The following is a 15,373-nucleotide window of genomic DNA, read 5'->3' as shown; positions in this document are numbered from 1 at the left end:
TACTGAAGAAGGGAATCTTTTAAGGTACTTTTTTTATACGTGACCTATATTTTTATCAGGGCCGTCACATTTTGACCAGAATAATTTAAAATGACCTTGGAAAAATCCGTTTAAATATGATTTGATAAGCAAAGTTAATAAAAAGTTTCTAAAAAGAGAATATTGAATTTTCAGCCCTCTAAAAACCTCCTCCTTACCTAAAAAATATTTGAAATCACTTATAGATTTTAAAGGCGATCGTAAAACTAAATTTTATGATGAATAATCAAAAAGTTTTCTGGCCTGTCATCGAGCTCAATTGCCAAAAAAAAAAAAAAGTTTAAAGTTGATCAATAAATCTTTTCTTTTATTTGAGCTCCCCCGATCAGTGCCTGGTATTTACGTTAAATTTAATATTTGCATAACTCTAAATCGAGAACGATTATTATTCCTAAGAAATTTTACTCGCGCAGATATTTTTTTTTGGCAAGAGGTGTCTGAAATATCTAAAAAGAAAGCTAGGGCTGCCTTTCTTATATTTTTTATAACGAGTTCTCAAAAACCAATATTATTATACGATAATCCCTCACCCTCCTTCCTTCATTGCAGGTAAACACAAGAATGTGTTCTTTTATATTATACTTAAAGTCTCCAATGAAACAAGAGGGGCTGTCACTTAGCAATTTTGTTTTTTTAGTCCAGAAATATTTTTGTGAAGGAGAGGAGGTTAGGAGCTAAAAGTGTAGGCCCCCTCCCTTCCAATGGTATTTTTCCGAAGAGCCTCTCTTTGAAATCCCCAAAAAATGTGCCAAGCTCCAAGTTTTAAGATTTTTCCATCAACTAATAATTTACAACCCCCTTATAATTGGTGAAAAACTATATACCTCTGTCAGTATATTTATGACCCTTCAAGAGAATCAAATAGGGAAATGAAGCTTAAAATAATTGAAGCTCACCTTTCTTGGAATATTACAGAAACACCTTTTTAACAATCTGGGTTCAATCAGTCTCTTTGATTACTTTTAACACCCCTTCAATATGCTCTAAAAGTTTCAATTTATCTGTTCCTCAGATACCAAAGATACGCCCTTTTAACAACCTTGATGCAGACAGTTTTTATTTTTATTTGGTTCAACATCCCCCTCGACATAGCCTGAAAGTTTTGACTTAACACGGTTAGCCACTCCTTAGATAATGCAGTTAAGTTATTTGGTAGGGGGGCTGGTCACTCTCTGTTCACTTTGACTCTTAACAGTGACATGAGATTTTGTGATTTCCAATTGAATTAGCCACCTCCGAAGGTTTTACGACCACTTCTTTCATACGAAGTGGCCTGGAGAAAATTAATAAATGATAATACGTTGAAGCCGTTTTGCTTTTTACTTAAGCAGCGCAGTTACACTGCCTTTGATTCTTTACTACAACTGTTTGATGTCCACATAGCTCCAACAGCTCTAACCTGACAACTTATAAAAAAAAGAACTAGTATCGTTCGGTCAGTTCAAAATGCGCTTATAACAGAGTTTAACTGACTCCGTTGAATTTCTTTTCCTTTAATTTCGTCTGGCTATATTTTCAACTTGAACCCTTCTCTTTTTTTATTATTTACTTCAATGAAGCCTAAGGGGTTTTTTTCAAGTTTTGTTCCGCTTTTTCAGTAAAATAGGTCGTTTTTAAGCCTATATTTATATGTTTCCTGTTTTTTTTTCAATAACTTTTACAAGTTTTTATGCTGATTCCCATTCTATGGCCAAATTAATTATCTCCTTATTTTTAAGAGGTAGGGGGGGGGTGTCTATTGTCGCAACCTGTATTTTTTTTTTTATTATTTAAATTTCTCCGTCCGAAAGTGTTTGTGTTAGAAATGTACTGTATTTTTCTACTGATTTTTAGAGCACTTTTAGTTTGGTTTTCGCGCGACATAATTGCCTTAATAGTGACAAGATTTATTTCAATTCATCAGCCTTAGGAATTGTCAAATGAAAGCTACATTTTTTTATAAACACATAGAAAAACAATACATGTCACAAACAGTTTGCACACATACGGCCATTAATGTGCACACTTATCATATAATACTGTATTAAATTCATCAATCATCATCATCATCAATCATTTTATTAATACTAAACTCTATTACAAACGTAAAGAAAAATTATCTGGCCCAAGAAGGTTGGCTTGTTGTGGGCCTTACAACATAATAAAGCACTAAAACAACCATAAATATTACTCTAAATTAAACAATATATATGAAATAAAGATTAAAGAGAATAAACACTACCATACAGAAAAGAAAAATAAAGAAAAAAAAATAATAACGATAGATAAGGGAAAAACACAAAAAGGAGAAACACTAGGAAAAGATAAAACAGGGAAAATAAACGAAGGAGAGAGAAATTACTAAACTGGAAAGACATTACAAATAACTGCCTTTGCAGACAGAAATAATGGGACATCTAGTGGGATTGAATTCCATAATTGAATTGATTTATAAACAGGAGACCTCTGGGCTGCTGTAGATGAATGTTTGGGCAAAATAAGTCTACAAGAAGAACTACGTAAAAAAGTAGAGTACCTACCTGAGCCTGTCCATGAAAAAAATTGCTGCAGAGGCGGTGGAAGTGTACCTAGAAATGCAGAATGCACTAAATAAAGATTAATTTTATCCATAATACGATCCAGTCGAGCTGTCCCAGTATCATTATTAAGATCAGAGGAAGGGTAATGCCGACGGAGAAGAAAATTAGCCTTTCCTGCCCTATATTTGGGCTCTTTGAAGTGAGTAGAGAAGAGATATGTTAGTATTACCCCAGACAGAGCAGCAATAAGAAAGGTAAGGAAAAATAAAAGCATAATAAAGAGAAGGAATAACATCTGGGGGAAGAAATGAGTTAACCCGGTGCAACATTGAAGACTGGCGGAAGATGAGGGAACGGGTGTGAGTTATATGAGGCTTATAAGAGAGAAAACAGTCAAGATACACACCAAGAAATTTCACCATAGCAGCTTGCGGTATAACAGCATTCCCATAAGTCAGGATGATTGGCTCCCTTATGTCTCTCATACAATAAGGGGTCCTGAAGTGTACAATGACACTTTTTTGGCTGTTGAGAGTCATACCATTTGACCAGCACCAATCTTTTACTTTATCAAGAACACCTTGAGCTAGGGAAGTGGCAGATGGAAAGTCCACTGCAGCAATGAAAAAGTGACTGTCATTAGCAAAAAGAATAGGGTGCACAAGGGGATGAAGACCATCAACGAGATCATTAATGTGAATTAAAAAAAAAGTGGTCCAAGCACAGAGCCCTGTGGGACACCCTTCAATATAGGCAAAGTAGTGGAAGAATTACCATTAACTGAAACATACTGAGATCTTCCCGACAGATAAGACCTTAACCATTCTAGTGGGACTCCATGTAATCCAAATGAAGATAGTTTAGACAAAAGAACAGAGTGGTCAACCATATCAAAGGCCTTTGAAAAGTCAAGAAATAGACCCAAAACACACAAGCCCGTGTCCAGATTAACACGCACAAACTCTGTTGAATCTGAAAGTGCATACGAGGTAGAGAAAGTGGGACGAAAACCATACTGATGGTTAGTTATGAGAGAATTTCCTGCAGTCGTATTAGTACTAAAAACAAAAGAAGAGAGTCTACCATACACTACTCTTTCAACAACCTTAGAGATGACAGGAAGAAGAGAAATGGGTCTATAATTTCAAATTAGAGATGAATCACCTTTTTTATGTAAAGGTAAAACATTAGCAACTTTAAATAAATGAGGGAAGACACCAGAAGGAAGAGAGAGGTTAGTTATGTGTGAGATGGGGTTAGAAACAAACTGACCAATTTTTTTAAGAACATTATTACTCAAACCAACACCATCAACTGAACGGCTACTTGGAAGCTGGGAAATAATACTATAAATCTCAATATCACTGCATGGGGAAAGGAAAAATGAATTTTCTGCTATAGGAAAACTACTTACTCTACTGTTGGGTTGAATGGGAACTGAAGGAAGAGCGGTGGAAATACAAATTGAAGGAGTTTGCTGAAGAATTGTTATCCACAATAGATCCATCAGCATTCCTGTAATTACATGGGGGAGGGGACTGTTTGAGTTTCTTGTGAGAAATAGCTTCATTAACTACATTCGAAACCTTTCGCAAGTTCCCCTTACACTCATCAATTCGACGAGAAAAATAGAGCTTTTTGGCTGCACGTACTGAAGGCGTAAGTACATTTTTATAATGTTTATACTTCAAAAGATCATCCTGTGTTTTACTTTTACATGCAACCTTGAACAGAGACGCCTTCATATGTGTAGCATTGATCAGACCTATGGACATCCATGGGTATTTGGGTATAGAATTCCTTGGTCTCTTCCTTATCCAACAGAGCTCCCATACGACACACAAATAAACTTGTTGCACATTCAACATCATTAGCTTCAAGAAGACCAATCATTACTCTGAAGACTAAGAATTAAATTAGAAATTTATCTATCTGTAAAAGTTCTAAAAGAAGATTCACCTTGCTCATTCACAGCAATCTCAGTTTTTGGCACAAAAAGTGATAGATAAATAGGGAAGTGATCAGAAAGATCAGTGAAAACAAAACCAGAAGTAAACTTCAATTTTGGAGAATGAGAAGTGAAAATATTATCTATCAAAGTGGCAGAATGTCTTGTAGGATCAACACAAGAAGGAAAAAAAATTAAAGGAAGTAGCCCAGAAGAAGAAAGCACATCAAAGAGATGATCACATTCATCACTTGATCCAACATTTAACATATTACAATTAAAATCTCCCAAAACACAAATACGTTTTTTAGAGAAAGTCCCCACACCAGAAAGCTGATCAAGCAAATCACAGAACAGATGTGTTGGAAAAGGAAGGGGCTTATAAAACAAACAAACAGTATCACATGCAAACTGGCTTTTCAGATCAATGACAAGAGAATAAACAGTCCTACTATTGGACACTACTGAAGTAAACAAGGATTCAAGGTCAAACCGTCTACTAAATTTAATATCAGATTTTATAAGTAAAGAAATGCCCCCTGAGCACTTTGTTACCATTCTAGAGACATGAATAGCAATATAACCATGCATATCATAAGCTGTTAAATTATCACTATCAGATAACCATGTTTCTGTTAAACCAATTACATCAAAAGGGCAAGAATTATAAGACCACAAATATGATTTCAGACTATCCCACTTATCTCGTATCCCACATACCTTCAAACAAAATACATTAAAGCAACTATTTAAAGAGAGAGAAGGCATGATTTTATCACAAAATCAATAGTAGTGTGATAATTGCAACTGGAATTAACCATAGATTCAAGAAGAGGGTCAAGTGTGTGGGCCTCTTGTTTGCCAGCACTACTTGGTTGCTCAAAGATAACTGATTTAAGAATAGAAGATTTCAAAAGAAAAGAAAAATCAGCCAGATTTACCACACATAACAAATGCACACAATATTTTCACAAATGAAGAAGATATCAAACAAACATGCTGAAATAGCGGAGGGTAAATTGAAACTAAAAAGGTGAAACTTATAGGCAACAAAGAAAAGAAAGAGAAGAAAAAAAACCTGCAAGACAAAGAACAATAACAAGCTACAAAGCTAAAAAAAATTAAAAAATAACAAACAATTACAAGGACAAAGGCAAAAACCAAATAGAGAAAATGGAAAAACCATAAAGAAGCAACCAGAGGAAAGAGTTATCAACGGTTTATGGAATTTACTTAAAAGAATAATGTAAAACAACATAAATGCAAGTACAAGTAAAACTATTAAATCATAAAGAGTTAAAAAACAACAACAAAAAAACAGAGCTAAAAGGGGAAAAATGGTTTATTTCATTCCTGGGAGGGGCTTGGATGGGCTGTAGTTGACTGATGGAGAACATCAACTTGAGATGCCTCTTTAACAGTGATCACTTTACCATCAGAAAGCTTGGTAAGTATTTCTCCTCCACTACACCATGTAGACCTCTTCCCAAGGTTTGATTTAGCATAATTAAGTAGCTGAAGTCTAGGCTTTGTAAGTGACTCAGAAATAAAGACACCACTACCTAGCAAACTTTTCTTTTCTCTAAGAATAAGCTGCTGCATTCTTGGACTACAAAATTCCACAACAAGTGGGCGAGATTTCTAACCTGAGCCTTGTTTTCCAATCCTTCTAAGAGAAACTATGTCATTCTTTATCAGAGGAATACCAGAAAATCTAGTATTGCAAAATCCATGAAATTTGTTTTCATAACCTTCTGGGTAAGGGTCTTCTTTGAAACCAAATATGATCAGCTGATTCGAAATTTTCATTTGGTCAAACTGATCGCCCAGACAATCCACATTGAGTTGAATTGGTTTCAGAGATTTCTGCAGCTCTGACAAACCTGAGTCAAGCAAATGAAGAGATGATTCAAGCTTTTACATCCTCAAATCATATTGTTTTAGTGATTTTTCAACAAGTACATCAAAATCCATTTTAAGACTATTGTATACCTCTTGTTTAATAATTTCCATGTTGTTAGCATCAAAAGCAGCAGGCATATAACTAGAGCCAAGTTTTTTAACAGAGGCCTCAACCAAAGAACCAACCTCATTAGACAGTGCCTCACTGACAACTTCTGCCATAGTAGATTTAAAGTTTAGATCATTAAGTGAATCTGCAATTAGCTTCTGCTTGTTCTTAAGGTTGTAATGTGTGAGGTGAGCATAGTAATCAGCTCATTAATAGATTCAGCTACCAACGATACTTTAAAGCCCAGCGCCCGCTAGTGCCCAAAGAACCCAAATTCATTAATACTTTAGCGCCCAGCGCCCAGAACCCACAGCTCCCAACTTGAAAAATAAATACTAGCATTAGCTTTAGCACAGCAAATTTATAGTCAATTTCTTCGTTAAATAATAATTTAAAAAAGTATTATATCTAAAGTTAGCATACCACAGATGTTGGGGGCATACACAAAAGAATTCTACTACTCACAAAGATATATTCAATTTATGTCAGCAACTGCATTGTGTCGGCAAGGTGAATATGGCAAAGAGAGATCATTATCAATTAAAGGAGGGGAGATTTGACTTCTGTCGACAAACGCATTTCGCAATAAGGCAAGTAGCGTGTTACAAATATTCGAGATATGTCACTCAGTGTTGGCTCCTGACAAATTAAAATGCTTGTATTATATACATGTGGGATTTGGCCTCACTTAACCCCGCTCGGTATTATTAAGCCATAGAGAATATTTTTATTAAGTGAAAAGCAATGTCTCAAAAATTTACCATAAAATGTAATAGGTGCCCCACTGTTAAAAGATTTTGTGACTTTTTTATTCAAAAAAAACAATTGCCCAGCGTCCAAGAACCCAAACAAATATAGATCATATCAAGTTACAGGAGGGGCAATTTGACTTCTATCGGCAAACTCATTTCACAGAGACGTATCAAGTTACAGGAAAGATCAACTTTGGGTTATTCAAATATTCAAAATATTTCATTCAGTGGTGGGTCACATAGACATATTATTAAATAAACAGCAGATCGCATGGGATTTTGCGAGTTCGCGAGTTCCTTGCGCTTTTTATTCTTTGCCTCCAGTAGACGTGTTAATTTTGACATTTATTTTAATTGAAATTTTGAGAATTGTTATTTCATGTTACAAGAAAATACTTAGTGAAAAGCTGAATTTGCCTTTACACTGGTATGTTATTTTTATAAGACGCTTCTTTCTGATATTATTTTACATGGAGAGATTTTAAGAGGACTTTTCACCAGGTTGGAATTGTCTAGAGTATCTTTCCGTTGGGGGGGGGGGGTCCACGGGAGAAATTCTCTCGGGAAAATTTCCTCCGAAATCAACTTTATACTAGGAATGGGGTATTTGCGGGAAAACTTTTCCACAGAGAAGGGGATTTTCTGCATGATTTAAAAACAAACAGATATTCTTTCATATGAAAGTGCGCTAAAAAAAAAATTCATGTGAAACTGACCGCAAGAATTTTTCTGGCTGGATTGGGGAACTATTTTACATGAGAAGAACTTTCCGTGGAGGGGGAGCAGAATTTCTTGCCAATATTTTGCAACAATCGAAAATCAAATAAAAAACATTTTTTTCCGTCTTTCTATCTTTTTTAAATCCAAGTAATGGATTGGACTTGAAAAAGAAACTGAGTTTCTTGTTTAAACTTTAAATTAAGTATATAAAAAATTTTCTCTGACAGGAAATTTAAACCGGATCTCCCGCCTGACAGTGAGGAACAGCGACCATTGTACCACAGAGACAGTTACGAACATATTATTTTAGCATCTATTATCTATTTTTGACATAATGAAATCCCCACAAAACTTGATATTTGGAAAATAGGGAAGGAAGAATCAGATTGAGGTTAAATTTTGAGGGTATGCTCCCAGGGCCAAAGTCTAAAGCTCTTTTTTGACCCTGGGCGCTTGGACTCTGGAAGCTGAGGAGCTAAAGTATAATAGCTTTGATCCTGGAAGCTAGATCCGGTTTCAGCAAAGGTTTATATTTACCTTTGAATCTGGCGCCCAAGTTAAAAATTAAATTATACTGACAATAAATTGATTATTTGAATACTTATTTTGCTGAAAATATAAGTATGAATTATTTTTCACTTAATAAAAACACTGTATAGGGCATCAGAAGCCCAAGCAAGGCCAACGCCCGCATGCATGTAATACAAGCATTTTTAATTTATCAGAACCTAAAAATGAATGACATATTTGAAATATTTCTGAGCGCCCAGAAAGAACCCAAAGTTGATTTCTCCTGTAACTTGATATGTCTCTGCGAAATGTGTTTTTCGTCTGAAGCCAAGTATCATATCCAAAGTTAGCAAATTACAGATGGTGCGGTTATACACAAAAGAATTCTACTAGTCACAAAGATATATGCAATTTATGTCAGCATGTGCATTGTGTGGGCAAGAGACTTTTTTATTTAACAAAACTAGTTGCCCAGCGCCCATGAACCCAAACAAAGATAGATTATATCAAGTTACAGGAGGGGAGATTTGACTTCTGTCAGCAAAAGCATTTCACAGAGACATATCAAGTTACAGGAAAGATCAACTTTGGGTGTTACAAATATTCAAAATATTTCATTCAGTGTTGGGTCTCATAGACATATTATTAAATAAACACCAGATCGCATGGGATTTTGCGAGTTCGCGAGTTCCTTGCGCTTTTTCTTCTTTGCCTCCAGTAAAAATCGCTATTTAAAGAAGAAAGAAGAATATGCTGTACCAAAGGTAAAATAACTTAATATTTGGTTTTATGAATTGATACTTGGGTGTGCTGTATGAAGGGGGTTGCTCCTGTCTCAATACCTCTTCCTTTACGCTAAATTTTGACTTTTCTAGAATATTTTAAAAGGGTTATTATTCCAATTAAACGGCCCTTGTGTTTTATGAGTAGTTTCAAAGAACTGGGACAAAAAGGCAAACTTCATCGCAAACAGCGAGGTATTAAGGTGGGCGCTACCCCCCCCCCCCCCCTCATATACGTAATAATTTCTGTTCGTTTTAAGTTTTGATGTTCCTCCTTACTTTCAGCTGAAATTTTTTTTTTTTTTTTATTTGATTTCTGATTGTTACGAAATAATGGCGGGAAATCCGGCTCCCCCTCAGTAGAATTCTTTTGTGTATACCCGCACCATCTGTGATTTGCTAACTTTAGATATGATATTTGGCTTCTGTCGGTAAACACATTTCTCAGAGACATATCAAGTAACAGGAGAGATCAACTTTGGGTTCTTTCTGGGCGTTCATAAATATTTCTCGTTCAGAAAGAAATATTTCGGCCAAATAAGTAGTCAAATAATCAATTTTTTGTCAGTATAATTTTATTTTTTACTTTGGCGGCGGATTCAAAGGTAAATAAACACCAGATCGGAGGGGCTTTTGCGAGTTCGTGAGTTCCGTGTGCGTTTTATTCTTTGACTCCAGTAAATATTGCTCATTAAATAATCTCTTTAAAGTGGAAATACTCTTCTGATAACAAATAATTGGAACAAAATGAGAAACCGTCTGTTAATTTTGAATTGTTCATTTCCGTGGCAATGTGATAGTTTATAATTTGTGCTTAAATTAGTGAGTTTTTTTCCCATACTAAGTTCCCGACTTGTGAGTATGGCTGCGGGAATTTGCGGTAGAGTATACTTTAATCTCTGCCCTGTTCGCAGCTGTCTTGATCTGTTGGTGAAATTCTCTGTTTTGTGTCAAATTCTGTCTGAGGATTAATGAAGTTATTTTTGGATATTTCTATTTCTTTAACGATATAATGACTTTTCATCCTTTTTCGTAAGTTTTATTATAGCTTTTTTCCACTTTTTTATTTTTTGTCTGTTCGACTAAACTGTACTGATTTGTAATTAGACTAGGCTTAAGGATGATTCGTCATTGAGTTACCCTAAGAGTGGACCAGAATTATCAATATTAGCTATCCCAAAAGGATTCATTGTCTTCTCTGTTTGTTCTAATGTGGGCTTATATTCTATGTAAACAAGCATAACGGTTTTCAAACACTGTCTTGTTTTACATCTACATGGCTCAAAAGCAGCCATTGTTTAAATTCAAATTTGAACTTTTTCTAATACCATTATTCAAATGAAGGTTCTCTGTGTAGGGAAAGGATACCCTTTTAAGACCTATCCCCATGCCTCCATTTTCTGTGATTATCGGTTCCTCTCACGGAATTTTTTGCCTTATGCAGACTTCCCATCACAGCTGGGTAACCATTCTTTTTTTTCGCTTCCTTCTGCGACTTTTACTAAGCTTCCACATCTGTTTTTTACTTATAAGGTTACTTTTCTCTTTTTTTTTCATCCTTTTCCTCAAGTGCTTTAATTACAAATTTATATACCTTTTCCTTCCCTTTGCTTGTGAAACTACACAACTAACCTACAAATCGGATTAGCTTTAATAAAGGTAATTCTATTGCTTATTACGTCATAAAATGCCATATTTTCGAAGCATCTCTACTTCTAAAACATTCAGAAAATGGCAGGTTCTAACAAATAATTATTCGGATTCCACAATTTATGTGTTTCCTTTGCTAAATCGTAGCAGTGTTATACTAGAACAATAAGTCTGTAGCCTGTACTTGTAGTAAGGCTGAATCAGAACCCTATTTTCTACTATTATGCCTAAAATTCTTCTGTTTCTACCAACGTTTCATCGGTCCAGCTAGATTTTTTTTTCTTTACGTATTACCTTTTATTTCATTCTTTTAAGTCGCAGTACAAATACTTTATTATGTAATGATATATGGCACTACTACATTGCATTTATTACTAACACTAAAAAAACTACTAATTATACACTTACTTTTACTTGCTAAAAACTGGACACTGTATTTTGTTTCTATTTTACAATTCTTGATTGAGCCTTTTTTCCATTTTTCTACTATACTCAACTCATTGAGGCACAAATCTATTTCTAATAGCCAAAGTTCGAGCAAAGCTACTCGAAGTTTTGCTAATTCGAGCGCCGCTAAAAGCGAAGTCCATTTACTTTCCCTTTTTGACAAAGCCATTTCTGTTTCAATATACAATTTTTATTTAGTCAACTCGACCCAGTTTTTCCAACTCGCACCAGTTAATGTAATGTGGTTTTATTGGTATTTAGGGTGATGGTAGTGGTAAATGCCTTTATTCTCCCTTTATAGGGGAGATAAACTCTGGCCCTAAGGTATTTAAACTTTGGTAGCGTGCCTTAGGCTATGACCGAACTAATGAGGCGTACCAGCTGGGTATGTTCGAGGGACTAAAGGTAGATTGTAGAGAGGTTGACTATAATACAATATTTTTATTCAGTTAACATATAAAAATACCAGATATATATATTCTACTGGGACTGGCTGTCTTAAGTAGACCACAATTCTCAGAAAACTACAATAATACATAATAAGATACTTAGACACTTACAATAATTCGACAATATTCCAAGGTATTTCTAAATCAACGGATCAGAGTTCAGTCCGGCATAAAGTTAGTATCAGTCTACCCCTTCCCTTAAAATGTATCTTTTATACATTTTTATCAACCACATCTTTCTGGACCCAACCGACGCACTTAGCTAGGAAGTAGTAATTTCTCAATTTCCTGTTAAGCAGAAACTTGCCAGGACATGTTCCTTATCTTAATAAAAAGTGGTATTTCTAAACTTTTGTACTTGCGTCTTAATATATTTTTACTAAATTCCAAATTGACTTAATTTGAAAGCTTTACCACATAACGAACTGTATGTTGTACAGTAAGAGCGACTCGTCTCAATAGTAAAACTTGCTAAACTTGCTTGTTCTTCTCTATTTAACAGCAGGCGGCCTTTTCAGTAATACTATTTAGCCCTTTTCCTATTTCTTCACTCTGTGGGCTACAGAGCTACTGGCTTGATTGCCTCATGATTATTAAATATTTTCAGATATCTTTCAGTAGATCCTTTGACTCTAGGATTTCAATTATGAGATGATAGATGTCGATTTCTATGCTCTGTGTGCAGGTATAGTTGGCTAGGCTCTTGGCTGATAGTGAGATTTTGTTGTGTTTGAAGCATTTTAACAGTTTACAAAGCAAGGTATGTTGTGCAGACGTCAGCATATAACATTCAAATAGGCAATGGTCAATTGTTTCATTATTCATATTACAATGCCTGCAAAGAGGGGACAGGGGAAATTGAACCACTTGTATTAGTAAACTTATACGAGAATGCAAGAAAATCTAGTCCATTTGTTCCAGAACGAATTCTATGATAAATTTTAGAAAGATACTTATTGGGAAAGGGGGAAAGGATAGGATTAATCTTATTAAAATTAATATCTAATAGCCTCCATCGGTAAATATCTCTGATCGGGATTGGTCTCCCACTTGGCTGGTCAATATTTATAGCATTTTTGCTGTTTCATCAACCTGATGATTACCACTTATGCCAGAGTGGCTAGGAATATACTGAAAATAAGTTCTTATGCCACTTGAAGCAAGATTATCTATAATACTGAGACAATGATAAATGTCAATGTCCAACTTATGCTGAGGAGCTGAAGCCAGCAACTCAAGGCTTGAAAAAGAGTCGGAATATACAATAATATAATTTAAATTTGCAATCAAAGGTTGGTTTTCCTTAAGGTGTTCTAATGCCATGATTAAGGCATTTAACTCAGCAGACATTATAGATAAATTATTATATAATCTCTCGCCCATTGCAATTTTCAGGTGAGGAAGGAAAGCACCACTTGCTACCTTCTCATTCATTTTTGACCCATCAATAAATATTTGGATGTGATTTTTATAGGTAATTATATTAAGTTCAGCAAATTTTTTCTGGACAAAAGCAATGGGGGTTAAATCTTTATTCCACTTTGAGAAATCAGTATTTATTATGGGACTTGACCAATTCCATGGAGGAGATTGGGGTAAAGTGGGTGCAATAGACTGCTGGTACGGGGAACTTCTTCTGAATATTGGCATACTCATCTGCAATGCCTCTATACATGGCTGGATTTCTTAATCAATTATGTAGGGTCTGCGAGCTATTTGATTCAATTTTTGTAAGATGTTTTGTCAAGAGAAAGCTACGTCTCTCCCTTATTGTTGTTAATTCACTCTCCATAAGCAGAAACTTGGTGCTTGTGGGTTTTCTAAGACCAAATATGAGACATATTATATCATTTTGTGTTGTTTCAATTTTTTGCAAATGGGTCTTTGCACATGCACGATATACGATGAGACCATAGTCAATATGGGGTCTTATATGTGATGTATAAAACTGGAGTAAGGTTTTCTCCTTACAGCCCCAGGGTATGGAAAGAAGTCTTTTTAGTATATTTGTTTTTCTATAGCATTTTTCTATTGTGTCTGAAATGTGGAGGTGGAAATTAAGTTTTTGGTGAAGCATGAGACCTAGGTAATTAATATGATTTTCTTCTGGAATAGTTGTTTTATTTAGAGTTAGTTTTGCATTAACATAGTTTTGATTTCGGTGAAATTGGATTATTTTTGACTTGGTAGGTGCAATGTGTAAATCTGAATGTTGAGAGAATTTTTCAAATTGGAAAAGTGACTTTTGCAGATTTGACTGTGCTATGTCAAAGGTGTTGCCAGATGACCATAGCACTAGATCTTCAGCATATTGTGGATTCGTGTAGGGTAGGTTCATGTCCCAGAGATATAGGGCAATGAGGAGGCAACTGAGGACTGCTCCCTGAGGTAGGCCTTTGGTTATTGTCTTTTGGGGTGAAGAGGCTGAACCAACACAAACAATGAAACTTCGCACTTCTATGAAGGATTTTATAAAAGATACTAGCTTGGGGGGTAGTCCAAGGTTTGCAAGTTTGTTTAAAAGTATTTGGTGGTTCACATTGTCAAATGCCCCTTCAAAATCTAGGAAAGTTGCAACTAGGACATTATTTTTTGAGAATGATTCATTTATTGCATTTGTTAGCAAAATGAAAGCATCTGTTGAGGAGTGGTGTTTCCTGAATCCAGTTTGAGTGTGAGGGATCATGTTATTTTTTTCAACAAACTAGAGGAGTCTGTAATAGATCATTTTCCCCATTATTTTCCCCATCACTGGAGTAATCATTATGGGCCTATAGGACTCAGGGTTATCTTTGGGTTTATTTTTCTTTAGGATTGGTAGCAGGGACGAACATTTCCATATATTGGGGAACATAGAAGATGCCCAAGGGTGATTATAACAGTTTAGCAGTTCCTGTTTGTATGAAGGGGTGAGATTCTTTATCCATGTAGGGTGTATATTGTCATAGCTGCCGATAGTTTTGGTCCTAATATGATGTATTGCATTATTCATTTCCTGGATTGAAAATGGACTAGTTATATACTCGGATCCTGGGCGTGGTTGGTAACTTGGGTTCATAGGAATTGGGGACATTTTGCTTCGATTATTTGATGTTAGCTTATTAACAAAAGAGTTGCAAATAGCTTAGCTTTTTCATTATCATTGTCATAATGGGTATTATTATGCATAAGCTCACACAGGAGTGGGTTGGCGGAAGTCTTTTTCCCACAGATGTGGCTTATGACTTTATGTATAATTCGCTCATGTGTTTCTCTGGAGAGATTATTTGCAAAATTATTCCAGTAATTATATTTAGCATCTATTATAGTCCTTTTTAGATTAAATTTTGCTTGTTATCTTTTTAAATATGTAATAGGTGATGTTTTTTTTTACGAAGTCTGTCCTAGCTTCCTTTTTTATTCTCCATTTCTTTTGGCACTCACTTGTCCACCATGCTTTAGGAATGTGTTTAGGGAAGGTTTTCGTAGGGGTTGTCTTGGGGATAGCATGATTAGCTGTATTTACTAGTAAAGATGTCAATAACTTCAGTATATTTCTCAACTGTT

Source organism: Artemia sp. Qi Xiang Cuo, chromosome 11 (assembly GCF_049724085.1).
Source record: "Artemia sp. Qi Xiang Cuo chromosome 11, ASM4972408v1, whole genome shotgun sequence".
In the NCBI taxonomy this organism is placed as follows: Eukaryota; Metazoa; Arthropoda; class Branchiopoda; order Anostraca; family Artemiidae; genus Artemia; species Artemia sp. Qi Xiang Cuo.
This window is presented reverse-complemented; position numbering follows the sequence as displayed.